The 26,627-nt window shown below is 39.3% G+C and overlaps 1 protein-coding gene across 1 annotated transcript in view; it reads left to right on the forward strand.

The window, feature by feature from the left end:
* Window positions 1–26,627, forward strand: part of AUH (AU RNA binding methylglutaconyl-CoA hydratase) — a 147,135-nt gene that overhangs the window by 107,046 nt on the left and 13,462 nt on the right. The gene's annotated exons all lie outside the window — the stretch shown is intronic.

Genomic DNA, 26,627 nt, shown 5'->3' on the forward strand with positions numbered 1-26,627 from the left:
AATCATTCAGACTGTCTGATGAGACCAATCGCCCTCAGGGTATGGTAGTATTATTCTGCTCCAGGAAGTTTTGGATTTGCTTGTGCAAGAGCACACTACCTGCAGAAAGCTTAAACCCCACACAGCATGAACCATAACTGTTACAAGTGTCCATACTTACAGTGTGGAAGTTCTGTAACACAGAAATTCTGCCACAGAAGCAGCAGTCAAGTAGTGAAGGGATGCGTGTATGTTACTGTATATCTGGTTGTGCACATGTGCTAGTTCAAGGGCAGAGTAAACACAGCAGAAGTTAAAGTGAGTTCGGAGTTTCAATAAAGGTGTGGCACCCAGTTAGCACATTCCTTCCAGTTCTGTAGTGTCTTTTGCTTCTGCAGTTTGGACAGGCCTACAGCAATCATGAACAGCTCATTAATCAACAACTGTCATAAATTATAAGATCTGTCTCCACCCTACTTAAATAAGTCTAGACTTAGATTTCATCTTAAAATTTTATCTAGTAGATAATTCTTCCAAGGACTCTCATTCACATGGGAAGAAATACAAAGTATGTTAAAAGAATTTATTACAGGGGGTGTGAACGTTCTGTGTCAAAGCTAAATCCTATTGCAATACTTGTGTTCAAAATAGTGCATTAACCCTCTAAGGCATAGTCTGTATACATATGTTTATAAACTCATCAAAGTTCTGGCTAGTGACTCCCGCTCTTTGATAATAATTTCTGAAGCATATGCTAATGAAGTTTTCGTAAGATTAAAGAGATGAGAATATGTTGCAGTTTTCTTGTTGCGTAACATAACCACTTTCAGAAGAACATGAAAAGTTTGGGGTTTTTTTAAGGCACTTATACATTACATTGTTTCTTCTTTATTCTAGCAACTGTTAATTGATTTAACATTTTCCCTTAAGCATAAGGGTCTTTATGATATCATCTTTGGCTCGATTCTTTCTAGCATGTTAAAAAATCTGATGCCAGTTGTACACATTCTTAAAAAATATGTCTCTTTCATGCAGCTTAGAAAGAGAAAGTTTAAAATTTTAATTTTAAGGCTAGAATAGGTTGTGTTTTCATTACATATGCATGTTAGTAATAGTGGGATGTCCCTGCCCATGGCAGAGAGTTTGGAACTAGATGATCTTCTAACCTGACCTTCCAACCCTAACTATTCTGATTCTATGATTATATAATAGTTCTGTACACTTGTGTGGAAGAAGTTTGCCTCTTTTATGTAATGTCTGTACTACTGGGACTGTTGTCTTTAGATGAACTATTTTTCTAAATATATGTTAGTGTCCCCAGCTAGTGATCACTTAGGGTTTGATCTGTGGTTCATATTGCCCTGTGGTTGTCATCTTTGGGCCAGCCTCCTCTTCCAAGTAGGGGTGAAAGGAGGAGAAGAGCCAGAGAGAGTGCTTCTAAGAAGCAGTGAGTCTAGGAAGGATGGTTAGGAGAGGCAGTTTGTAGGGTATTTTAAGGCTGCATGTTTAAGTCATAGTCCACTTCAGCACAGCCATTTCTGATAATTTGATGAGCAGCTCCATGAAGTGGGTCTTTCTGTATTTATTGGTTACAGCACCTAAGTTGTATATCCTAGTGACTTGTAGAGATCATTGCAACTGAACATAATTCCTAGGGCATCCATACAGCTTATGAAAGGAGGTAAGAACCGCAAAATAATGGCATAATGAAAAGGGCTCTCTGCCTAAGTTACGAGTTTGTAATTGTGAACACATGGACATAATGGTTTTTTCCACTTTATGTGGAATAAAATTCCTTTCTACATTTTGGATTCTTACCCTTCTTCCCAAATCTTAGCTGAAATCAGCTCTTTTTTGAAAAAAAAAATAGGAGTATATGCTGCAGCCCCTGTATGTAATAGATCTATCTAATTGCTCAGTAGTTGAAGGACTCATGAAACACCAGAGCAACTAATTTTCTGCTCTTCTTTCATTTAATTTACCTGAACTGAACACTTCTATACCAGTGACCTGGTCAGCGGATGCTCTCAGTCACTTCTAATAAGACTTTTCTACCTTAATTACTTAATCTACAAGTTGATTTATTGAGATATAGAGATAATGATCATTCACCTGCTAGTTTAGAGAGGGCAGGCCTGTCTTGCAGTTCCTCATGCAGCAAGTATCATGCAATTTTTTTAATAGTTGCTGTAGCAAGGACAAAAGTCCTGCTTGTTTTCCTCTCCTACCCAGCATTTACTTTGTACTGTGTGGAGTCCTGTCTGCCAAGTGAGAAGATGCCTAGTGAGCTAGACTCTGTAGGTGTGGATAGTTTAATTCAGAAATCCTGAAGAGCTTTAGATACAGCACTGTTTAGTTGAGATTGTCCAGTATCATCAGGACTGTGACTTCTTAAAGCAAAATCTCAGCAGGAATTTTGAGAATTAAATTTTGGACTTTGGTACCCAAGTCCCTGCATAGATGTGGTCTTAGTTGTGTGCATTTGTGATTGCCCTTCTAGGCTGCTTTACTCTTCAGGATTATTAGATAAGCATGAAAATACTTCCTTAAAGTAAGCAAGGGATATCAGAAATCACTTTAGCCACTGGTGAGATATTGTAGATCCCATGATGGAGAGGAGCTGCTGTTACCGGATGGTAATACTAAACAAACCTGTCTGCCCCTTTCTGTACCAGCTCCCCAAAGCAGTCAGGCAATCATCAGTGAGGACAAAGGAAACCCTAGCAAGTCGGAGAGGAGGTGGTGTGGAAGCAGCAGGGACGTAGGTATGCTACCAGGATGGTTTAGTGCTAAAACAGTTGCATGAAACTGGTTATTCCAGCTCTGCAGCCTTACTCTGCCAACAGGGAAGCACAAAGTAGCTGCGTACAGGACAAATTTTTGATCATGGTGTGTATGTGTGCATAATATGGAATGTGTGTTCATATGTCCACTCTGCTTCCAGTGCATAGTTTTAAGATTTTTCATAGAAGCTTTAAAAGCATTGTTTCCATTGTTAAAATAGCTTATTAAAACCACATCTCCACAGGTATGTGTGTTTAGACTTACAAAAACATTTTGTCCTATACATGTTTTTATATTTCATATAATTACAGCATATTTATCTGAAGTATTTCGCAAGTATACTTCTGTGTAATACTGGTAGGAGATTAAGTAATAGCTGATTACTAGCACTATTGCACAAGAACATCAAATGTTACTGTAATGTTCTGAGATACGAAGTACCAAGCATGCTTTTGGCTGCTTTGTTCCAGTGACCTTTCTGCTTTTCTGGATGATACAGCAGTCCTGTAGCAATGCACATATTTTCCTTTACACAAATGCCAGTAACCACTTGAACAGGGCGCTTGATTCCAGTTTTGATGGGTGGTGCCTGTAATGGACAACAGTAGTGTATCCAAGCCAAGTTGGCCATCTTTGTGCTTAACAGTGCCAAAAACTTCAAAGCTTCTTCCTTTTAGAACTCTAAAGCAATACAAGTTTGTGTTTCTTCATATCATCAAACTTAATTATTGGCAATAAGCAACTGTTGGCAGGAGCGGCGCATCACATGGCTCCATTTCTGCTTTAGAAAAGGTCAGCATATGGCATAAACACTTTGGTGTATTATGCAGCCTTGTACTCTGATCACATAACACATGCTTCAGAAAGCATTATGCAATGTTATACTCACTGATTAATGACTGCTTGCACAAGAAGTTTTTCATTACCCTGAATGCTAGCATCCTGGGAATGATTAACTTTGTGACATAACTCTCATCGCGTAAATATGGACGATTCAAATATAGCCTCAAAATAATGTGTTTCAGAAATAACACTTTCTTGCTTAGTACTGTGTACAGAACATGATTAATAACTGCTTTGAAACTTGGGAGTTGAACAGAAAAGCCTATTTGTGAGATCTGAAAACAAGATTTATTTTTAGCATTTAAAGTTTTACCCAAGGTGAATTTTTGCACACAGCAGCATCTCATTCGCAGTGGTTTTCATCTGCTTGTGTAAGTTTGAGTTTCCTGTGAAAATCTGTGCCAGCTATTTTCGGTGTTCAGCCAGTGAGTGAAACAGAACAAGTCAAATCTAGCCCTTATTTAGACTAGCAATTGCATGTGTGTAAAATGACTCGGTCTAGTGTGTTCATTGCTATAGTGTATACAGTTGTGTGCTTAGATAGTGTCGTTATAGTAAATTCCAAATAATTCCAGATTTTTCTGCAGGCAGAGTAAGAAAGCAAAACGTGTTACTGAATGAAGCAGCTTGCAAACTTACAGTCTGAACGTTGTTACATACAACAGTTTCATATTCTATTTATTGATTATTCTGTGTTCAAATTTTGCAGATTCATATGTTAAAAAGCATTATGACAGTTCATGACAGATGTTATCATCCTAAGGATGTACAAAAGAGGAAAAACCTCATGTTAATTCCTACTAGTTATCTATGTTTCAAGAGCTTCGTTAAGGAGAAAGTTAGTTTGCCTGTTTAGAAATTCAAAATCGGTTTTCACAAGGAAATAGCTATGTTAAACTTCCACTTAGTAGTTTGCCTTTAAATGTTAGATTAAAAAAAAGACATCTGCTTTTTATGATTCTTTCTCATGTAAGTAGTCCTTCTTACAAACAGTCACATTAAAATAAAGCTACTCAAAGACCTCAGAGGATAGTTTAGGATGTGACCATGTTAATGCATGTGTGCCATTTCTTCAGAAATAATCTTCATTAAGAAGAACTAGAGAAGGCAAATGTTGACCTTCAATATGTTCTTTATAATTTTTACCTTTTCCTGTGTTCTAACTCCTACAAGCAGTAGCAAAGGCTAAAGGAAACAGCCTCTGACTAAGCATTAGCTGCCAATGTGCCCTCATTATAGCTGACAGCTCTTATTCTCGCTTAGCCTACGTGCAGAGCCGGCTAGTCTTTCAGCTGTGATGATGAAATGCCATGCATTTCTTCCTGGAATAGTACGCAGATAAGAGGCCACTTGTTATGCTGAGGTTTCAGATGAACTCCACTAAGGGTTTCAAAACACTCTGTTACAATTATGTCAGGTTTCTTTAGCAACCAATTAATTTCAGACACTTTTAAGATGAAAAGGAAAGAGATGTTAATTTTCCCTTGTGGTTTCACTGTTTAAACCTTTACAGCATATGACTGGATAGTTTATACATGGCCTGAATTTATTAATTTTAAATACAACTAGCAGATCAAAATGGATCTGCACATGTCTCGAAATTTGCATTATTTGTAGTCTCTTATGTGTATCTATTACTTGAGAGAAGAAACAAAAATGTCATGTGTGATATGCTGTAGAAACAGTCTGTTGTGCAGACTCAGTTGCTGAGTGCCTTAAACTCATTATGGGTCCAGCAAAAGCTGAGAGTTTTCAGAACCTGGCAGCACAGAAGGTTAATCCCTTGTCCTGGAGCTGACTTCAGGTGCTAGGACATGTGCGCACAGTACGAGCCCAGTTGACCTAAGCATTGCTTAGCGGTATTGGGAGGACCTTTTTGTGAGATGATTTGGCACGTCTGGGGCCTGATTCTGTGCACTCACAAAAGCAGCCTTAGTGGGACCAAATAAATCACAAAAATGTCCAGACTGCAAAAGAAGGAGGAGCCTATGAAGTGTTTGTTTCAAACCAGGCAATATCCTTAGTGATAGCAATAACTGAATATTATTGTGAAGAATGAGTAGATTGCCGGAAATAACCAATGGATCATGTGCAGGTTACATAGCTCTCTTTGCTCACTCTTAAACACTAATTACACATATAGAATCTGTGATATGCCCCATTTCCATTCCTTCATTAAGGATGACATTAAGTCATTTGCAACCTAACTTTTTTTATTTGGTCTGCATGCCATTTCAGATAGATGTAATCAGTAGGATGGAGAGACTTACATTGATAAACCTGAGGAAATCACAGCCTAGATAAGTATTTAATATAAAAAATATTTAAACCAGCCCCAAATGTCATCTTTCCTTGATCACTTCCCCTGCAGTTCTCTGCATTTACTGATATCTCATTAACTGGAAACTAAAACCTGAATTCAGTTTCCTTTTAAGACAGCAACATTTTTTTTTTTCCGTTTGTGTAAAGGTATTTGGATCAGCCCTTTAGTGTGTAACCTTACTTCTTTAATACCTTCCAAATAAATGTGTAATTCCCAGTGAGATCACTAGGAGTATTGGATATTCATAGTCCATTCTTTCTTTTTTTCTGCAACTGTTTCTTCAGTGAAGAGGATTCCCTTCAAAAAGGTCCAGAGAAGACTAGAGTTTTCAAAACCATTACTTCCCTTAATTACTTTTCTTTTTTCTTTTCTTGGGCTAGTTATTGACTACTGACTCAGAAAGAATAAGAACAGATTTCCTTTATGAAGTAAGTATTTCATCGTTGTTGACTAGAGGTAGATGATTCTCGCACATTGCTATGAAGAAGTTCTGTCCTTGCAGAACAGGGTAGACCAAAATGGTTATGTTTCTCCATGATTTTTCTGCTCCCTTTTTGTCAAAATGTGAAAATTATCCTAAATACTGTTACTGCAGTGGTCCCAAGTCTTTTAAATGTTAGGCAATTAATTTTCATGAAAATTTTGATCCAGCAAGTATAAATGATTTATGGGCATCACCTTTCTTTGAACTGCTGCTGTTGTGAGGTTTGATTTTGATTGAATACCATGAAGACAAATTTGTTAGAAATGGTACATGTTAAACACTAGTACTTCCAAAGCTGCTTTGTTTTGTAAAATGGGTTGTTTATAAGTCATCGTATGTATTGTTTGAAACATCTTGATGTGGTTTATCTCACTTTTTATCTTTAGAAGATCTGATATTAATCTGAAAAAGACATTGTTTCCTTATGGAGTATCATGGGGTAAATAAACCTCAGTGCCTTTCTTGAAAATTATATTAAAAAGATAACTGCTGTTCCAAGATTCAAAACCTTGAAATGTTTTAATCTGAAGTTACTAAAATTTAAAATATGTCTTCTTTACTGAACAACCACAGAACCAGTGAACACAGTCCCATGAGTGCTTCTTCTAGTGAAACCTGTTTTCTGCTCCTCTTTGGCCTTTGCCACTTCTGCCCATCCTTCTGTGGAATCTCTGCTCCTGCTACTTGTGACATACCCCACCCTGTGACATACGTGACATGTTGAGAGTCAGGAGGTGCCATCTAGCCACAGGTATGTGCTCTTTGTGGCTAGAGCCCTCAAAGAGAAAGTGTGATGACCAACTTACGCACATTTCTCTCTACGAGGGTGGTGGGAAGGAGATGCTAGCTTGAGCCTTTGTCTTCAGTCAAGCCATTTCTAGAGAACTAATGGATCCTCTTCCTCCTCCTGTTTCAATCACAGTGTATGCTGTGCAAGGGTTCAGAAGATACAAGAGTGAGGACTGACTGATAGTAAAAATACCCCTTGGTTTCCTAAGGCTATTTGTGCATAGATGGAGCATGGGGGATATCTGCAGGGCCAGGTTTTCTTTGAAGTCAGTCATTTTAGCTGTCAGAGGCATAAACACAGCTGAGGACTGAGAAACTTTGGTGACAGGCTTCAGCCAAGGAGCAAGCATCCAGATTCTGGGCCATCTTGAACTGACATAGTGATTCATTGTTACTGGTATCCAACCTAGCTGGACATGAGCCAGCTCAAATTTCTTTACATGCATTTGCAAATGCTAATTGCAGAATAGCTATAATGGGCATTTAAAAAAAAAAATCATTCTTTGCAAGTCAGAATTCTTTCCCACCTTAATTAAATCTGTGTAAAGTGAAAAGTGTGAGAGTCTATATTGTGCCCTAAATCTCAGCAGCTTTAGGCTATTCTAAATTATAAAAGCAAAAGCAATAGCGCTTGCCAGTCAGTCATTCTCAACTGAAATGTAGATGGTTATACTGATAACTGATAACTGATAAATAGGTATAGTGGACGTTTACAGGGTTGTTATGACCCTGCAGTATTGTTTTATGAAATCAACGATGCTTACAAGAAATACATAATTTAGACTTTCAGTCTTGCTGTGGAAAATGTAAGAGTTGGAGATGGGCTTTTTATGCCTGTTATCTGGTGTTTAGAGAATTATTTCATTGCTAGAAGCAGATGGTGATTTTTAAGCCCACTGCTATTTTTGTGTACTTTAAAGAAAAAAAAAGTCCTAAAAATAGACCCAAGTTACCATATCCAGCAAAAATGTGTTGTCAGCTCTTTACTCTGCTGGGCTGAAAACAAATCTGTCAGCAATTTCTTTGGGTTAAAGTATCTGAACACTTGTGTGTGGGTTTTTTGTTTTCTTTGTTTTTTTGGTTACGTTGTTTGTTGTTTTCTTTTTAAGAAGGCATTTTAAGTAGTTTTGTAGCAGAGTCCATTTAAAGCTTTAAGTGTCAACAATTTACCATCTGTTGTTATAAAGACACTTCTATCAAATTGATGAGACCTGCACTCCAGTTAATGTTGTGGATCAACTGTGTGAATTAGACTTCAAAGTATGAATGAGTCTGAAATCAACATCTTCAGCTCTGCTGGAACAGACATTAAAAACCAGCACATTTTCTGTAATTATGAAAACGAAAATGGGAATGAGAGTTATTCATGCAGGAAAAAAAGCACTGGTAATGCATCTTATTAAAATAGGTTTCTTATGTTTACTTTAAAATAAGTTCTTGGATTAAAAGTGTGGTCTGACAGAGTTACTGAATGAGAGAAGAAAAATTTTTGGCTTCCCTGTTGGCCTGCAGGTGACTGAAATAACAACAGACTGGTGCTACAGTATTTTCAGAATTATTTTCAATATTAGCTCATTTCAATATAAATTTTGGCATAAGGGCTAAACCTGAGGGTTCAAGCAAAAGAAGGTGGTGTTTGTTATCTCTATAACACATGGACATATCCTGTAGTGGTGGATGCAGAAAGCTGAACCAAAACCAAATCTCTAAGGTAGGGATTTTATTTTAATGATCTCCATGCAAAATATTTTGTCTGGCAGCATGTAGCTCACTAGGGTCAAATCCTGCAAAGTATTAAGAATCCTGGTTGTTTGTTGGAGGTTGGCAAGATCAGTAGTTCCGCAGATCAAGATTTTATTTTATTCACTTCCTATGTGGAGGTGCCCAGATAGATTTAAGTGTGCTAAATCATGCCTGCTGGCAGCGTCAGCCTCTTTCCATTGGCTCTAGAGGTAACTCAGGCGCTGCAGTTAAGCCTTTCAGTTCACATGTAAGTTACACACTTACAGCAAGCAGCACAGCACTTCTTATTGGAGAGTTCAGCGTCTGCTTCAGAGCAGACCTTCCTTCAACCCCCCTGAACTTCACTTGCAATGCTCAGTGTGAAAAACTTGTCTGTCTATAAATACATTGTCAATAATGTTGGCAGCGGTTGTGCTGCAAGGTTGAATCAGTTGGGCTTGAAACCGAATTGACTGAAGTATGCCTGGAGGTGTGCTTTAGAGCATCCAGGCAGTCAAGTAAGGGAAAGGTGGGAGAGGAAACTCAGATATGTCTTCTCTTGTACTGTACCGAAGAGTACACTTACCTCCTGTGTGCCAAAGACCCTTAATGCTGTGCCTAGATCTGGAGCTTTAGCTGTCAGGTCTACCTCGTGATTGAGTGTACAGTGTAGTGTGAGGTCCTCCCTACAGGAGCCTGATTTTGCTTGCTACAACAGTAGGTAGATTTTATGTGCATGATACAGGTGGAGTGTGCCACAGTCTTTGAAATGTAGTGGATTGCAGACTGTTCAAAGGAATGGTCACATCTAGTATGGTATACATGTAGATACCTTTCTGTCGGTTCATTGCTATGTGTTTCAGATGTATAACTGCACTGATCAGTACCAACTACACCTATGTGTTTGTTGATACAGAACTGCACTGTTGATACTGTGGCCTGTCCCAGGTCAAGCTCTGTACTGTACCCCAAGACTCGTTGGGACAGACTGTGGCTTGGAGATAGGAAAGGAAAGTATATGGAAACAGTCTAATTCTGAATCAATCTGAAGTTTTTAGAGTGGTGAACTAATAGAATTTGTTTCAAGAAAACCCTACTCTACCTTTTAGCCTTGCACATTATTATCTTCTAAGTAAGACTGATCTTGAGCCTTCTTGGTATCTTCCTTATCTTCCAAACATTGATCTTTCTGTTGCCTTTTTATTACAGTAACAAATTGCTTCCCTTCTCACACCAACTTTTTAGCAGGTATTAAAAACCTACCTTTCCTACACAGTTTTGCTGTCCCACAATCCTCAGATGAAAGAATCTGTGGGATGATGGAAAATGTGAAAAAATGCCTGTTTCTGCCAGGACGTGGTTTACTGTGATGCTTTATGCTGAGGCAGCCAGCAGTCTGTTGTTTAACTCCAGTGGTGGTTAACTTCTCTAGGCACAACCACATAGTCCACAGTGATTTTGAGATAAACTTTTGGTTATGCAAAGTCAGCCACTGTCTTTGTTGGAATTTAAGAGGAAGATGAAGTGAGAAACTGCTTTTCATGTGAATGTTATGTCATTACATCACCTTAACCAATGATGACCTTAAAGAAGAAGGAAAAAAGTCACTAAACAAATAAATTCTTAAATTTTTGGCAGCAGAACTTGCTTTGCAAATACAAACATTTGGCAAGTTTCTACATTTTCATCATCAAAACCAGACTGAAAGCTGAGAAAAGGAATCAAAATCAAAGTTAAGGATATTGAGTTACACTGACTCAAACACACAATAGCAAAAGTCAGCAAGGTTTACAAGTCTTAGCAGAAAAGAAGGCAGGAGATAAGATCTACCTCCCTAAAAAGAAGCACAATTTTTCTTTTTTAAGGTTGAGAAAGGGATATTAATTTGAAGAGAACAGGAAATGAGCAGAAATTAAACTATACAGTCCTTATTGTACCCAGTATTTTTCTGTAGAAGTATATAGACAGATGATAGATATGTCATTTTGTTTGTGTATTTAGGCGCATATGCATATACATGCATAGGGACATGTAAGTGCTTTTCAAGAGCTCCAAGTTTCCACCATGTGTCAGCGTCTCCAGGTGCATGTAACCCGTCTGAACCCTGCAGCCTTAATTGCATAACACAGACGTATTACAAAATGTTACCACACCAAGATTGTTTACATGATTTCATAATAAGAAGAAATACTATTACAGAACATTTTTACCCTTAAGGGAAAATTACTAATTATTGAAAGGATTGTCTCTGTGTGTTTTTATGTGTGGTGTGTAAAGGTATATGAGCCTCATTATGAAAAATGTAGGGGTGGATTAAAGCAGGATCCATGGGATACAGCCCTAAGGTCAGAGCAGTTTCAACAGACAAGAATGTCAGAAGCTAAGCAGAAAATACCAGCATAGTTGATTATAATGAGCTTGTTTGGGTTATGTGGACCACTTAACTTGAGGGGAAAGTGGCTTTTTTATAGAGGAAGCAGCTGTGTGAACGGAAGTCATAGGCCTGGTCAGAGGAGAGTTCACATCCACAAGACGGCTTTAGTAGAGAGCAGATGTTTGGGTCTCCAAGTGGAATGCAGACACTGGTGTTAAACTTCTGCATTCTCTAGACAGCAAGTGGCTTGCCATCATCTGAGACAAATTAATTCAGTTATCTGTCTTCTTTGTTCAAATCCACATTTGTTTCTTCGTGTGATATAATAGTACAATAGCTGGTCTACGGTCTATACTCTTCTGCATTAATAGTTTTTTTTTCAGTGTATTTTTCGTGACTAGTAAGAGAAAGACTTGGGTTCTTGTTCCTGCTCGTATGATTGCTTCTGTACTTCACTAGTAACCAAAATGGGGGTCTCCCCACCATCAGATAGGTGCCCTAGTTTCATAGAGTCATAGAATCACTAGGTTGGAAAGGACCCACTGGATCATCGAGTCCAACCATCGCTAACAATCCCTAAACCATGTCCCTCAGCACCCCATCCACCCGTCCCTTAAACACCTCCAGGGAAGGTGACTCAACCACCTCCCTGGGCAGCCTGTTCCAGTGCCCAATGACCCTTTCCATGAAAAATTTTTTTCCTGATGTGCAGCCTGAACCTCCCCTGGCAGAGCTTGAGGCCATTCTCCCTTGTACTCTCCCTTGTCACTTGGGAGAAGAGGCCAGCTCCCTCCTCTCCACAACCTCCTTTCAGGTAGTTGTAGAGAGTAATAAGGTCTCCCCTCAGCCTCCTCTTCTCCAGGCTAAACAACCCCAGCTCTCTCAGCCGCTCCTCATAAGACTGATTCTCCAGCCCCTTCACCAGTTTCGTTGCTCTTCTCTGGACACACTCCAGAGCTTCAACATTCTTCTTGTGGTGAGGGGCCCAGAACTGAACACAGTACTCAAGGTGCGGTCTCACCAGTGCCAAGTACAGAGGGAGGATATAATCCCTGGAGCCTGTGAAGCTCACTCTTCTCTGTGTGCATTCATACATGCCCCATGTCTACATCAGTAATTTGCTGGTAAGTATGGAATTCCAGTTGTTTTGAAGATTCACCTTGCTAGGCTGAGGCACCCAGGATGCTTTCCTGTGAAATATAGAATTAAATCTCTTCAGGGAAAGAGGTGGTGACTTCTTATTGTCCCACACTCAAGGAAAACCTGTATCAGTTCCAGTTATGTTGAAAAAGAAAGTGGTATGTATTAATTTTTTTTATTAGCCTGAGTCAATCAGTGGAGTAGATGTACACTGGCATACATGTGTTAGACTTCAAGAGTAGATAGGAAAAACATCTGGTTTCCATGCCTGAATAAGGTATCTAATCACCTAGACCAGGAAAGTTTTATGTTATTCTGGATTGCAGCATTCAACACAATCCTGTTAAGGGTTCAAATGCATTAACGGATGCCTTCAGATGTGTTCAGGGCTGAGCATTGTTCTTGTTCTGAGGGTTGTAATGTAGGTGCATAGTTCTTTTTTTGACTCTGAGAGTCAGAATTTGCTTGAGTGTAGGATTTGCAAAATACTGGTTTTAATGCATACTTAGGCCTAATTCTTTTATAGACTAGAGCTTACTTCTCAGTTTCCTAATGATGGTGAAATATGAGATACAAAAGTCTGTCTGCAAAGTACATGGAGCTCTGCTAGAAGACAACAATGGAGTCTGGTGTAACAGTGGGAGTTGTAGCATATTGTTGCAAGGGGCCTTCAAGACTTCTAAGTTAGAACATGTACCTGGTGTGAAATCTAATTTTTCAAAGTGCGTTTTATGGCTTTTTATTCACACCTCCAGAACTCTTAATACAGTGAGGCTAAAAATTAAAAAATCCCTACAAACAGAACCTGGAACCAGAGCATGTTCTGCCCTTCTCATAGACCACCAGTACGATGGAATGTTCTCAGAGGGCAAAGCAGACTCTGGGCAATGGATAAAGGAAGGCTGTCCACAATCTCTTTCTCATGGTTTCACTGTCCTAAATTCTCACTTGGTGAGCTGGAATAGGGATATTAGCTTGGTGGAGCAGAAACTTCAGTCTTAGAGGAATTCCTTTCACAGGACAGGAAGTCCCTTCTTGGGCAGATGTAGTAAGGGGGCTTGGGAGCAAACGTGTGCTCTGCTGCTGTCTTTCTCCTCTAAATGAACTATATCTGTCGAGAAACGAGTCCTTATGGTATGTAGATGTGACCTAGAGTTTCACAAGTGACACTTGCCGTCAGGATGCACACAAGATGGCTCTGTGCTTGCTGTTGTGTTGCGTATATGAAGAATGCTAATACTTCACTCCAGAGGGAAGACAGGACGTAATCCCTGTGTGTCACTTTGAGGCTTTCTAATGCAAAGAAAACCAGTAAATACTGCTTTGGCAGCGCAGTGCTGGGAAATACTGTGTGCTTGTGCTCATTCACCTGTTTCCACATAATATAGGCTTCTTTTGAAATACATCACAAGATATGTTATTACAGAAATGCACAACTGAAATTTCTCCATTATTTTGACAGACTTAAATTGTGTGGCAGCTAATACTATACAAATATTTCCCATGTCTCTGATCCATCTCTTGTAACCATTTGAGGCTAGCCTGTGAGGCCTCATGCTCTGTTCTTCTTCTTGCAGTCCCTTCTAGGCACCTCTGTATCTCAGCTACCTGTAGGACAATATATGACTGTCCTCTCAGAAGACAGAGTCTTCCAGTGGTCTGACCATGCAGGCAAAACATATTTTCATCTGGGAGCGGTGAATCAAAATGGTAACTTGGTGTATCATGCCTGACCTCTTTGTTTTTCAGGCTTGGTGTACCATATCTTTCTTTCCTCCCCTACACAAAAGCATACCTCTGCAGGCAGGAAAAAAGGTGAGGTTGGTTGAGTTACTTATAGCTACTAATAGAGACATTTTTAAAAGAACTTAAAGCACTTTTAATTGCAGCTGACAATCGGCTCAACATAATTTGTGAGTGACTGAAGGAAGCTAGAGGTGCAGCAGCTGAGAGAGGTCTTGCTTTTACAGTACATATGATGTGCCGGCACATACCCCTTCGTTACCATTTCTCTGAGTAGATTTCTCTTACGGTATTCTTTGAACCGACTTGTAGGGCTGCACTTGTCAATTATTTCAGTAGTCGAATAGGATGACACCTTCTGCTATCATGTATTTATATTATCAGAGTTTTCATCCTTGAAAATTACAATAAAATGCTGAAAATGGTCATGTAGTTGCATATACCAGCTATCTGCACCAGCAATGTACATATGCCTGTGTCTGTTTAATAAGTATGTACGGAGAAAAATTGCACAGACTGTTGCATTCCTCTTGCTCGTTGAGTCATTTTATGGTGGCATTGTAATGAACCCACAGCTGAAGTTGAACCCAAAGATTACAAAATGGGTCAAATTGTTCATGTACCTGTTTGTAGCTGTGTACCGCTAGATTTCTATTACTGGTTTAGACTAGCGCAGCGTAAAGTAGGCCCATCTTGTGTTGTATGCTAAAATTAACAAACAGTCTTTGTTGGAGCCAAAGCAAAGCAAACACTGTTTCATAGAAGAGTTTTATTAACCTACAGATTGGTTATGTCTTGTATTCGGTGCACCAGTCAGCAGACAACCTCTGCCCACCAGAAGCAACTCCAGGTGGCATAGCATTGATTGATCTGTTAGCAACACACTGAAGAAGAGTATCCTGTGCAGAGCACTTGGGCCTTATTTATACCACTTCCCCATTAGATAAAAGGTCTGTTTAAACTTCAGTATTGTGTAGGACACAGTGTTTGGTAGTTCTGGTAGGTATTGGTGGCTTTAATGTCTTGAATGGCATAATTAATATTAAAAATGTAGTATACCTTAAATTTAGCACTAGTATTTTCAAAGTAAATTTAGGAGAACTGGCACAAATACTCTTTAGCTAAGCAATATCTGTATGCATAGCTGAAGTGATAATTCCAGGAAGGTATGATGTGTAATTCCGTGAAAGAAACTTGAATGTGCTAGATATATTTATGTATCTTTAATATGTATCTACTAAATGTAGACACTAATATATTAATCGATATTTGGTTATTATAGTCAAATATATATACCAGTATACTTGCTCATCATACCCTCATACATGAACTATATGTTAAATAACCTTTACTGAAAGAAAACAGCCTCTGTATCTGGCTTCTCAGCTGTCTCCTCAGGACCAGGAATTGAATTTGATGTCACATGTGACTTTTCTAGTGTAATCACTGAGCCTGGCATATTCCATCAACACCAAAGCTGGCAACGCAGTAGTCGTTCTGGCTTTCTTGAGCAGCTTTACCAGTATTGCACAGCCCTGCCTCTAGGGCTGAAAGAATGGTTTAGTTACCATCATTATGTTCTTAGGCTTGTCTGCTAGAAGATGCCCAGCAGTGACACTTTTTGATCAGGTACTGATTTACCTAATCTGGCTGGATTAGAGCAACAGTGTGTTTCGTATGGTCAGCACACAGATTCTTGGTCAGAAACCTCGTGTGTGTAATTTACCAAGTTGCAGCTATCTGGCTTCTTTCAGTCAGACTGGCATTTTGCAGGGCTATGGTATCTGTCTTCCGACTTCTGTCAACCAGTCAACATTTAGCACTTGTAACTATGATGTCAGTCTATAAATTAAGGCCTCAACAAAACCTCAGTGCATAGTCTGGCAGCTGGGCTGTCGTTTTCAAAAAAATCATGCTTTTGTCCTCTATAAATATGAAATACAAAATTTTGAAGTCATGCTTGGTTTGCTTTTTCAGTCATCATTTCCTGTTTGCACTCGTGTTCTTGTGATGAATGGAGCAGTACTGTTGTTCTTTATCCTTCTGCTTGCAAGGAAGGAGGATCAGGAAGTTGTGGAAAATTGTTGAAGAATACAGAGAAAAAAGTCCATGCCTTCATTTTCCATCCGTGGTGTACCTAATTTGTCTTGTATTCATAGATTTTGCCTGTCACTTAAAGTAGAAGTTGGGTGTGGTGGTAATACTTACTGAGATTAGAGTCTGTACTTCCTAAAAATAAAGTTAATTCGTCAGTGTAAGCACCGCACAGTACCAGCATGTAATATTCTCCATCTCCGGCGAAATTCAGAACTCTTTGGTCAGGATAAGGCCATGAAACCCAAGTAGATATTCTTGGCAACTTACAGTAAAGTGAATTCTTGTAAAACTGAATTTTGCCCTGTCTGATTCTGTCACGTTGTTTGAAGGGAAGTAAACTGAGGGGGTTTTTTTGTTTGTAGCTCTCTTGAATGACAAAAGGTGAATGGAAATCCAAGTATACTAAAATAGTATTAATTGTATATGCACAATATACTGGCTTGTATTAGTGATTCAAAACAATTCCTCCTCTGAAAATGCTGACAAGGAAAAGTTAGCAGTATGTGAATACTTACACGTATTTTAACATTATATGACTCGACTAACTATGGAAATAAAGTTAACTTTCCACATGAAAAGTGGTGGGACTGAGGCTTTCTTCTGCTTTATTTTATTCTTTAGAATAAAGAAAAAGTGTCTTGAGATCTTGAAGTCAATTTGTATGATTTCTAATGAGACAGAGTTGATAGAGTTAAGAATAAATGATAAATCTTAAATTTCTGTCACGTGGTTTCTTTCAGCTTCCTCAGTAACTGTCTCAACCATAGTATCGTTCATACCAGTGAAACTGAATTGATGTACAATTATGCACTTGAATTTCATTAATACACAGATATTTTTTGTTTGTTTTAACTGGCAAGGTTATGTCATTTCTGGTCTGTGTGGCACAGTGCACGAGAAACGACCCAGGCAAAGCTCTGTGTTGTGGTGCTAGACAGTACCTGCAGCAACTTGACTCTAAAGCATGCTACAGCAGTCAGTTGCACAAACTGTCCTTCATCAGTTTTCCCAGAATGGAACATTTTGCCATGTTGTTATTATTGAGATTTCTGTTTCATCAATGTTTTACCAATAGATCTTCAGCAAAGGCATTTCAGTGTTGCTGCTGTCTAGCATGGTATTCTTTCCCCTAACTCAGCTGTGTCTCCTGCACTCATCCGAGTGTCCTAAAAGTGGAGAGGAGAACCATGGAGCAGCTGACTGTGATACCTGGATGTCTTCTGAAACCAAACCTAAGGCTAGTTTTCAGTTTTGAAGGAATTTTCACCCTAATACCAGAAGCATCTTAGAACAGTGGAGACAGTTGCTTGGAGGCCACGAACATAACTCTTCTTAGCAACATTAGCGTTAACTGGGATTACCTTGAAGGTGATGAGACTGCTGATTCTGTCTTGGGCTGCCTGCCAGAGCAGAACTGCTTCAGGAATTATGTCCATCTCTGTGTCTGTGACAGTACTGCAGGTAGATTGTTGGGTTACTAGCATGCTCCAAACCTATACTTCAAAGTTGATACAGTGGCAACAGTTTAAACCTGTGTCTTCATCCATGAGGTCTCTGAAAATGAGTGCTGCTTTGATTGCTCTTGTGACAGCAAGAATTTGGTTTTTATCACCTGTAGCACCAACTCTGTAGCTCAAAAATCAATATTTTATTCAAATAGAAAATGTTAGTTTACCACAGGAGAGAGAATGGTATTTTTATAAAGATTTTTACAGAACTGTTGAGCTGTGGCTTGTGGCTTTAAAGTCTAGGTTTTTATTTCCTCTAAATATATTCTATGCTGTTTTCTCTTTGTCTATCATGTTGAATGAGTATCAGGCAGTAGGCACAGGACTAGGACTCATATCCCATATATCATAGAGTCACAGAGTGACCTGAGTTGGAAGAGACCCACAAGGATCATCGAGTGCAACTCCTATCCCCAAAGATTTACAACAACCCCAAAATTTACACCATGGGTCTGGGGGCATTGTCCAAATGCTTCTTGAGTATTGTTAGGCTTGGTGACGTGACTAGTTCTCTGGGGAGCCTGTTCCAGTGTTTCAGCATCCTCTGAGTGAAGAAACTTTTCCTAATATCCAACCAAAACATCCCCTGACACATCTTCCTGTCATTCACTTGGGTCCTATCATTGGTCTCCAGAGACAAGAGACGACCACCTGCTCCTCCTCATTCCCTTGTGAGGAAGCAGTAACCTGCTGTAAGGTCCCCCCTCCGTCAACTCTTCTCTTGGCTGAACAAACCAAGTGACTTCAGCTGCTCTTCATACGACTTCTCCTCTAGACCTTTCACCAACTTTGTTGACCTCCTCTGGACAATCTCCAGTAACTTGATATTGTTTTATTCTGCAGCACACAAAACTGCACAAAATGCTTGAGGTGAGGCCACAGCAGTGCGGAGTAGAGCAGGACAGTCACCTCCTTCGACTGATTAGCAATGCTGTGCATGGTGCACCCCAAGGCGTGGTCGGCCCTCTTGGCTGCCAGGGCACACTACTGGCTCAATTCAACTTGCCATCAACCAGATCCCCCCGATCCCTTTCCACAGGGCTGCTCTCCAGCCTCTCGCTCCCTAGTCTGTATGTATATCCAGAGTTGCTGTGTCCCTGGTGTAAAACCTGATGCTTGTCCTTGTTAAACTTCATGTGGTTGGTGATTGCCCAGCTCTGCAATTTGTCTAGATCCCTCTGCGGGGCCTCTTTGCCCCCAGGGGTGTCAACAGCTTCTCCTAGTTCCGTGTCATCAGCAAACTTGGTTAGTAAGCCTTTAAGTTCTGCATCCAGGTCATTTATGAAGATGTTAAAGAGTCCCAAGATGGATCTCTGTGGAACCCTGCTAGTGACTGGTCACCAACCCATTCACTACGACCCTTTGAGCTGAACCCATCAGCCAGTTGTTCACCCATTGCGTTATGTGTTTGTCCAGCTCTTTGAATTATAAGGCTGGGATGCAGTCAGGGCTTATTGTGCAGTCACAAAGCTGTAATGAAGGTACCAGAATCCTGAGATAGAGTTGCAGCTTCTTACTCAAAAAATGCCAAGAGTTTTTTTCTTTTTACAAATAATATGTACTATTCTAGTGCCTACCTGGTGTCATCTGTAAAACAGTCTTAATTTCCAAATTTCTTGGTGCCCTGCCTCGGGTTCCTTCTGAGCCATCTCCCAGGCTCACTCCTCTGTCCCCATCTTTGCTGTCCTTTAGCAGTGCAGTTTTGTCTGTTCTGCTCTACCCCATCATGGCCAGGGTCCTCCTGGCTGCCCAGGCATTACTAGTCTGCTCCATGCCAGAGAGGCAGGCAAGGGCAGTGATACACTCGGGTTTGCCGCCTTCATTCTTGCTGAGAGCTACTTCAGCCTGTGAGCAGTCCCCTGGACTCAGGCTTTTCTAGGATCCCATCGCTAAATGATGATGCTTGTGTGCCATGTGCCTGTGTGCTGTGAATGAGAGAGACTGAGCAGGATCCTGTGAGAGTAGGTTAGCTGACTCATCTAATTTTCTTTCCTAATATTATCTTATCAGCAGTAGATTTGAATAATTCACCAAAGTAATGCCACTTACTACAATTAAAAGAAGGATTATTTGCAAACGCTTTCTTAAATTATCATGGATCACATTTTTAAGAATACATTAGAAGGTTCGTTTTGTGTTACACGTTCTTTAATTCTGGGCTTACTTAATCTAAATTTTGTTTTCTGTCTGTTCAAAGGCAAGCTTTCCCAGCTGTCAAGATCAGTGTGCCAACCTGTTTGAAGTGGTTTTAAAATCTAGACTCAAACAGTTATTGCTGATGGGCTGATCCATGATGCTTTGCACCTGGGACAGATAATGGTTCTTGACCTTGAATGATAATGTATGGAGTTCTCCGTCTGCTGATGTCCCAGCTCTAGGATGTGTTGCATGCTATCAGCTGCTGGCTCTAGAAGATAGGAAAATACCCTTACCTTTTAGCAAGAAAGATGGAATTTGTGCATGTCTGAAGAAACCAATTCCTATGATGTCATCTGCCAACAATTAATATGTCAGGAGTGTAACCATTTAGAAGAAAGTCTGCAAGATTTTTAAAAAATATTAAATTATTTTCAAATAGTGTTATTATCGTTATCTCCCTGTTGAATTTAAATAGTACAGCTGATTATTTTCTTTCTAGCCTGTCCTTGCTAAGTATCTAGAGGGTAGTATTTTGGTGAGGATTAACTAAATTCCCTTCAAACTGCAGCTGTTGATCTCTCTGTTTTCAGGGTTATTTTGTCTGAAGTGATTTCCACTTCACTGATGTTTTCTGTTTTGATTCTTAAATACCGTGATAAATGTTAGGGTCTGTTAAGTTTCCACTTTCTATTTTTATCCGTTGGTAAACACTACACCAGATGTGGGTGTGAAGGACCTTGAGAAGCTGAGGGAGTTCTGCTTTTATTCAACAATTTTAACTTCCATAACTGAGAATTTCAGCTTATTTTTTAGTGTAGTGTATGTGCTGTTTTGGTTTTTTATAAGAGCTGAGAAAAAAAAGGCTTACGCAACTTAGTTTGCATAAGTGCGGTGAGTCATTCACATTTCTTTTTTGCGTCTGTCTCTGTGTGTGTTGTATCGCTTTATATAACCTTCCTTTGAAAAAGTACTACTGTGAATGCTAAGAATATATTTTCCTTTAAAACAGAAATGTGCCTATTAGGCACATCGCTGCTTCTCAGTGATGCCTCTTCGTGGATGTTGTTCTCCAGCAAGGCATTTTGGTGATAGTCTCTGCTTCTTCAATGGCATAGTTTATGCTGACGCATGAAGGGGCAAGGGGAAGTCTAGGTAGCTCTCTCTATACTTTCCCCTTTGTGGGCAGAACTTGTGCATAACTCCATGTGTTAATGTTGTTTACATATATGTGTATATTTATATAGGGGTTTCAACTACACGTAGTGTAGTTCTTGCTTTATCACGTTGCTTCCTACCATCTAGGGTAGAGTGAAGCTTTTCGAGTAGGGCATACCTCTGTGCATTGCTGGAAGAAATCAGGAAGTTAAACGCTTCACGTAGCTATCAGACACAAGTGGCAAGCAGCCTCTGTTGGGCACACTTACAAAGAAGTCCTCTGAAAGGCCTCATCTTTTTCAACGCTACATTGTAACTCTGTGTGATCAAATATAATGTGAATGTCCAGCTTTGTGGAGTTCGTTGTTTTGAATGCTATTACAGTTCTCAAGTGTCAGGACAGTTGAAGTGCTAGATTTTCTGTTTTGTTTTACATTTGTATGTTTCAGGTGTGTTTACCTTGACATCTAATGGATGGTTCTGTGTAACTATGGCAGGGAATTCACTAATATTTTGCCATACAAAGGGAATGTAGTTCATAGTGCAAAGACTGTGCACAGGTCTTCTTGACCCTGTAGCTCCTTTCAGGCTTAGCACTTCATTTCTCCCCAGCTCTGCTGTATCATCATGTTTTCTGATCTGATGTACATCATCTCTGGGCACAAATTCCTCCCGGCATGAAAATTTCCTCACAACAGTTTCATACCAATTACTTCCATCCAGACTCGGAAATTCCTCCACTCTCCTCTGGTGTTTTACCAGATCAGATTCAGAGCCTCTGACTTTCTATAACCTAAGTTTTATTTCTATTAAAGTACCTCAGTTTTAATTTGATTTCAGTGACATCCTGTGTTTTGTGCAAGTAGCATTGTCCATCATTTTCCTTAATCATGCTTGTGATAATATTTGATGACTGCAGTAGTCACTAAAATAGGGATACTGTGTTTTCTGTCTGGTGCTGAACAGATGCTTGCAGTTGCAAGATAAAGCAGTGTTCATCTACTTCCTGATTAGCAGATTAGCAGTATCTGTAGTCTGCAGAAGTGCCACAAAACATTCAGGTACTGTTTTTAATTGTCTGTGGTAGTGTACTCAGACATTAGACATGAGAATAGGACTTTAATTCATCATTCAGATATTGGATTCACATGAGGAATTGTAGTACCTGTATCTCTTCAAAAATATAAGAAGTTTTTATGAATTGATATTCAGACGAGTAGCTCTACTGGTTTGGGCTTTAAATGCAATTAATATACCCAGGGACAAAAATACTGAATAGGAGTCACGTTGGTATAACTGTTTCCTCCAGCAACTGTTGACAGTAAGGCATCTCCTTCACTTAGCAGATTATGATTCCTGTGACATCTGGAGATAAAAAAAGATCTCTGAACTTGTGGAATTCTGTACGAATAAGAAAAATTTCCTACTCACACACACAAAAACTACAACTGAGAGGAATTCTTCCTATCTACTTCCATTAAAAAGGTGTTTTCCCTTTCCACACCCTTGTGGACAATAGTTGCATAGTAGTTATTCTCACCACTGTTTGATTGTGTCTAATGGCCTCTTGCATGAGCGGGCAAATAACTAAGTGGACTACACCTTCGTATTAGTAATAGTCTTAAACATGGGTAAGAAATGGGAGGTCCTTAACAAAAAAATCACGCAGCAAATTTTTTAACAGTCATTTTTGTGCCTCAGATATGATGATTTAAATTTGTTTTTCATTGAGCTCTCTGTTTCTAATCTGTCCCCTGTCCCTAATGGGTGTTATCCTTGTGCTCATTTTTATGCCCATGCGGCAGAAGTCTATTACGTATTACGCACAGAAGTCAATAATACGAGCCATCCACCTCAATGTACCACATACTGTAAGTGTTTCAGGAGTTAAAAACATCTCGCTAGATGGGGAATATCTGCTTGCATAAAGGGATGGCCCTGTAATGGTACACTTGTGTACACTCCAGACACGAAGATAAGAGTGTTACAGAAATGGGATGGACTGAGAACACAGGAGATCACGTGCTTTATTCAGGGAAATATCCCCTCTGTTCTTAAAAGTCATTGAAGCTTGAGTTGAAATGAAAGTTTATCTTCCTGCTATTGCCATTTGACAGATTTTTTTTTCACATACTTTAGTGCAGAATAACAGAAAGAAATAAGTAATCAACGGGCAGAGCATTAACAGAAAGAACGAAAGCTTCACAAGACTCAATCTTTCTCTGTTTTTCTGTTGCATACTTATCTGACTGCTTGAGCACTGCTCACTAGTGCTATATTTGTAGCAATTTGGTTTTAGAAATTTCACAGGAGATCAGCACAAAACAAGTTAACTTCGTATAACCATGATAAAGTAAGAATAATTACACTTTAAGTGACCTTTATGAAACATTTTCCTCCGCCTAGAGTAGAGATCTGGGTCACTACTCCACTGAGCACCAATGTAAGACATCAAGACTCTGCTGTATTCCAGATAAAGTAGATTGCCCTCTTCCTAGTGAAGTCAAAGGACTGATCATGCTCATGGCCATGAGTTTGTTCTGAGCATGCCTGAATTCCGTCAGTGATATAATTCTTATGCATAAACAAGAAGGCTTGTTAAGCTTTACATTTTAATATATTCTTTACTTACTGACTTGCCTTTGCCTCCCGTTCATTTTAATGGATTTTTTTAAAGATAGGCAGGAAAATGAACTCCATCTATTTTGGATATCAGTGAGCTGAAATTTATATGAAACATGCTATATATCCTTCATCGTAAGCAAGTAGCCTCAGCAAGTCACCATTACTATTACTGAAGCATATAGCCAACAAATTAGCTTAGTGGCAGAATAGATGGCATGAGTATCAGCTTATTTCTAATGTTTACTTATAAAGCTTCTTCTGAAAAACTGCGGGGTGCCATGGAGAATTTCCTATCAAAAGGAATCAAGGAGAAGAGCATTGTTTCACCCCAGCCATATTCTCTGGGTGGATTTTTGGCACTAATTTAGGGTGGGATATAAAAGCCATCCTATGTCAAGCTCCTGTAGGGGTATCAGGTTACATTAACAACATATCCAGAAGCAAGTATTCAGCATTACCAGCCTTTGTCTGGGTCACAGAACAGGCTTGACATAATGCATATGAGAAACCCTTTTTAGAGAATTTTAAAGGATGAGAGGGGAAAATCAAGCTTCTGCAGCCCATTATTGGAGACTTTTTCTTGAACCATATTTTGTTTGCGACCCAAATACTGCAGAAATTAAGCTGCAAAATTAAGGGAATGTGCTTTGCTTTTAGTGGAAATTAACACTGGTTTTCTCCAGGCATTCAATCACTTAACTCAGTTGTCTTTTTATATTATTCAAATGTGATACACATTAGTCAAACATAAGTGGTTGAAGAATCATGTTGCAGAATGCCTCTTGAGAGAGAAGCATGTTATAAACATTTCTACTAATGGAATATTTATGTTAATGTAAATTACCTCTGTAAGGGTGGCAATTCCTTTGAAAGGTGAACATCAAGTTCCTGCTGCACAGTGGATACTTTTATTATTTCATTACTTGTACAGCACAAAGAATAGGGTACAGACTTCTGCTGTAGCCAGTAAGGATTTTTCAAATGCAGTTTGGTGACCTTCAAGAATCAAGGCCTGTCACACACTGAAAATATAATGAAGATTTGTGTGACACTGAAGACAGGAAGAACAGTTTGCAGAAATAATCATAAGAACGGTGATCTGATAAAAAATGCAAAATGAACTGAATCTGTAGGAGAGTAAAACAAAACAAAGAGCTATGGCTAGCAATAATGGATTTAATTAGATTAATAGAGATCGTGATCATTTTGGAGGGATGATCAGTTGCCAAGAATATCAGGAATAGGGACCTAAACATGGCAAGAAAGACTACAGCTATTGTCATCTCCATTTCTTGCAATCCAAGCTATGGGCACTTGCTTAAGAGCATGAGTTCTGACAAACGCCGGAGTGAAAAACCTAGGGGACTGGTGGCAGACCTTACCTGGAAAGCATTTTTGTAGTTATAGCTGAATTCAAGAGTGTTTTCCACTCTTGTAGTGCTTTCCAGAGAACATTCTAAACTGGACCAGCTGCTTTGTAATCCCCCGCAGATAACCTTCCTGCAAATTCTGAAGCTTTGTATATGCAAATGTTTATATGCATCAGGCTGTGTCCCGTCTCTCAATCACGGCATACATATATGCATATATATATGTAGTACACAGTTGAATCTTGACATGAGGGGGAAGCTGGGCACAGCAGCTTCAGCGATGGCAAAATGTAAGATGATTGCTCCATTGGGTACACTTTGCAGCAGCCTACAAAGACATGTCAGTGGGAACAGTGTCCAGCTCTATCTCTATGCTTTTGTCCATAATGGGAACAGAAGCCCTGGAGGTTAGGGAAGGGCAAAGTCCAGTGAAGTTTTGCCTAGGCTTTCTAAGCAGGTGGAGATTCACCCAGCTGCCTATTTTGAAGTTCCCTACTAAATGTAAGAACAACCTGCTAAAATATCTTTGTATCTTCGGAGGCTCCGTTTGCTTGTTTATTTTTGCAGCATGTGAATTTGTTATCAAAATGATATATATTGCACAAAAATGCTCTTTCAGTTGTGTTTCGTTAATTGAGAAACAGCAATTATAAGATCTAGTTCTTTCCTAAGAATCTGGTATCCCACATCTCCCAAATGGGATCGGATTACAAAGATGGTTCAGCTCCCATTTAGCCTTTTCCGTGAAGTGGTTAGATTTTTGACAGCGCTGAGTCTGGTGTTCTTTTTCAGGAATGGGAGCTGATGAGCACTTCTGAAAATGTAACCTTTTGTACTTAAATATTTGTGTGTCTTCTCCCAATTCCATTTCCCATGAAGTTATGTGATTTGTTTTTTGTTATTTTTAGAGTTGGTTTTCTTGCTTAATAAAACAAAACTAAATAATTTTGCAAGAGTTCCACTGCATTTCCATGCAGTGGGATTTTCATACTTTTGTGATTATTTTGTCATATTATTGCGATTGTCATGATATGTAAAACCCAAGTATTCTTAAATACGTGCACAAGTAAAATCACAAATATCATGATAAGTTATACAGTAGTGATAACTCCAAGTACAAATACTAAATTTAAAATGCAAGTTGCTATCTGTATAGCAAATTAACATGAATGTCTGATGAATCACAGTAAATCCACAAACACATGCTGAACTGGGAATTTTGCACGTGTGAATCCATTTGCCTTAACTCCTTGTTCCTTAGATAAATGTGACGGTATTACTTGACTTATATCTTTCCAAAAACTAGGGATTACTTTCTTCCAATGGAAAACAGTACCATGGCCAACCCACCTTAAATATTACTCTCTTCCAGGTTATTCTTTAATTATGATTTTATCTCATGAAAGATCCTTCCATTTTCAGGTGTTGTGGAAGTTGTTATGTTCTAATCCTTGATGGAAATGTGTGAATACTTACAAAAATATACATCATATAGCCAGACTGGTGTGCTGATGATGCCAAGACACCTCCAAATCATTGTTGCCAGTGTCAC

This window comes from Cuculus canorus, chromosome Z, assembly GCF_017976375.1.
Source record: "Cuculus canorus isolate bCucCan1 chromosome Z, bCucCan1.pri, whole genome shotgun sequence".
NCBI lineage: Eukaryota > Metazoa > Chordata > Aves > Cuculiformes > Cuculidae > Cuculus > Cuculus canorus.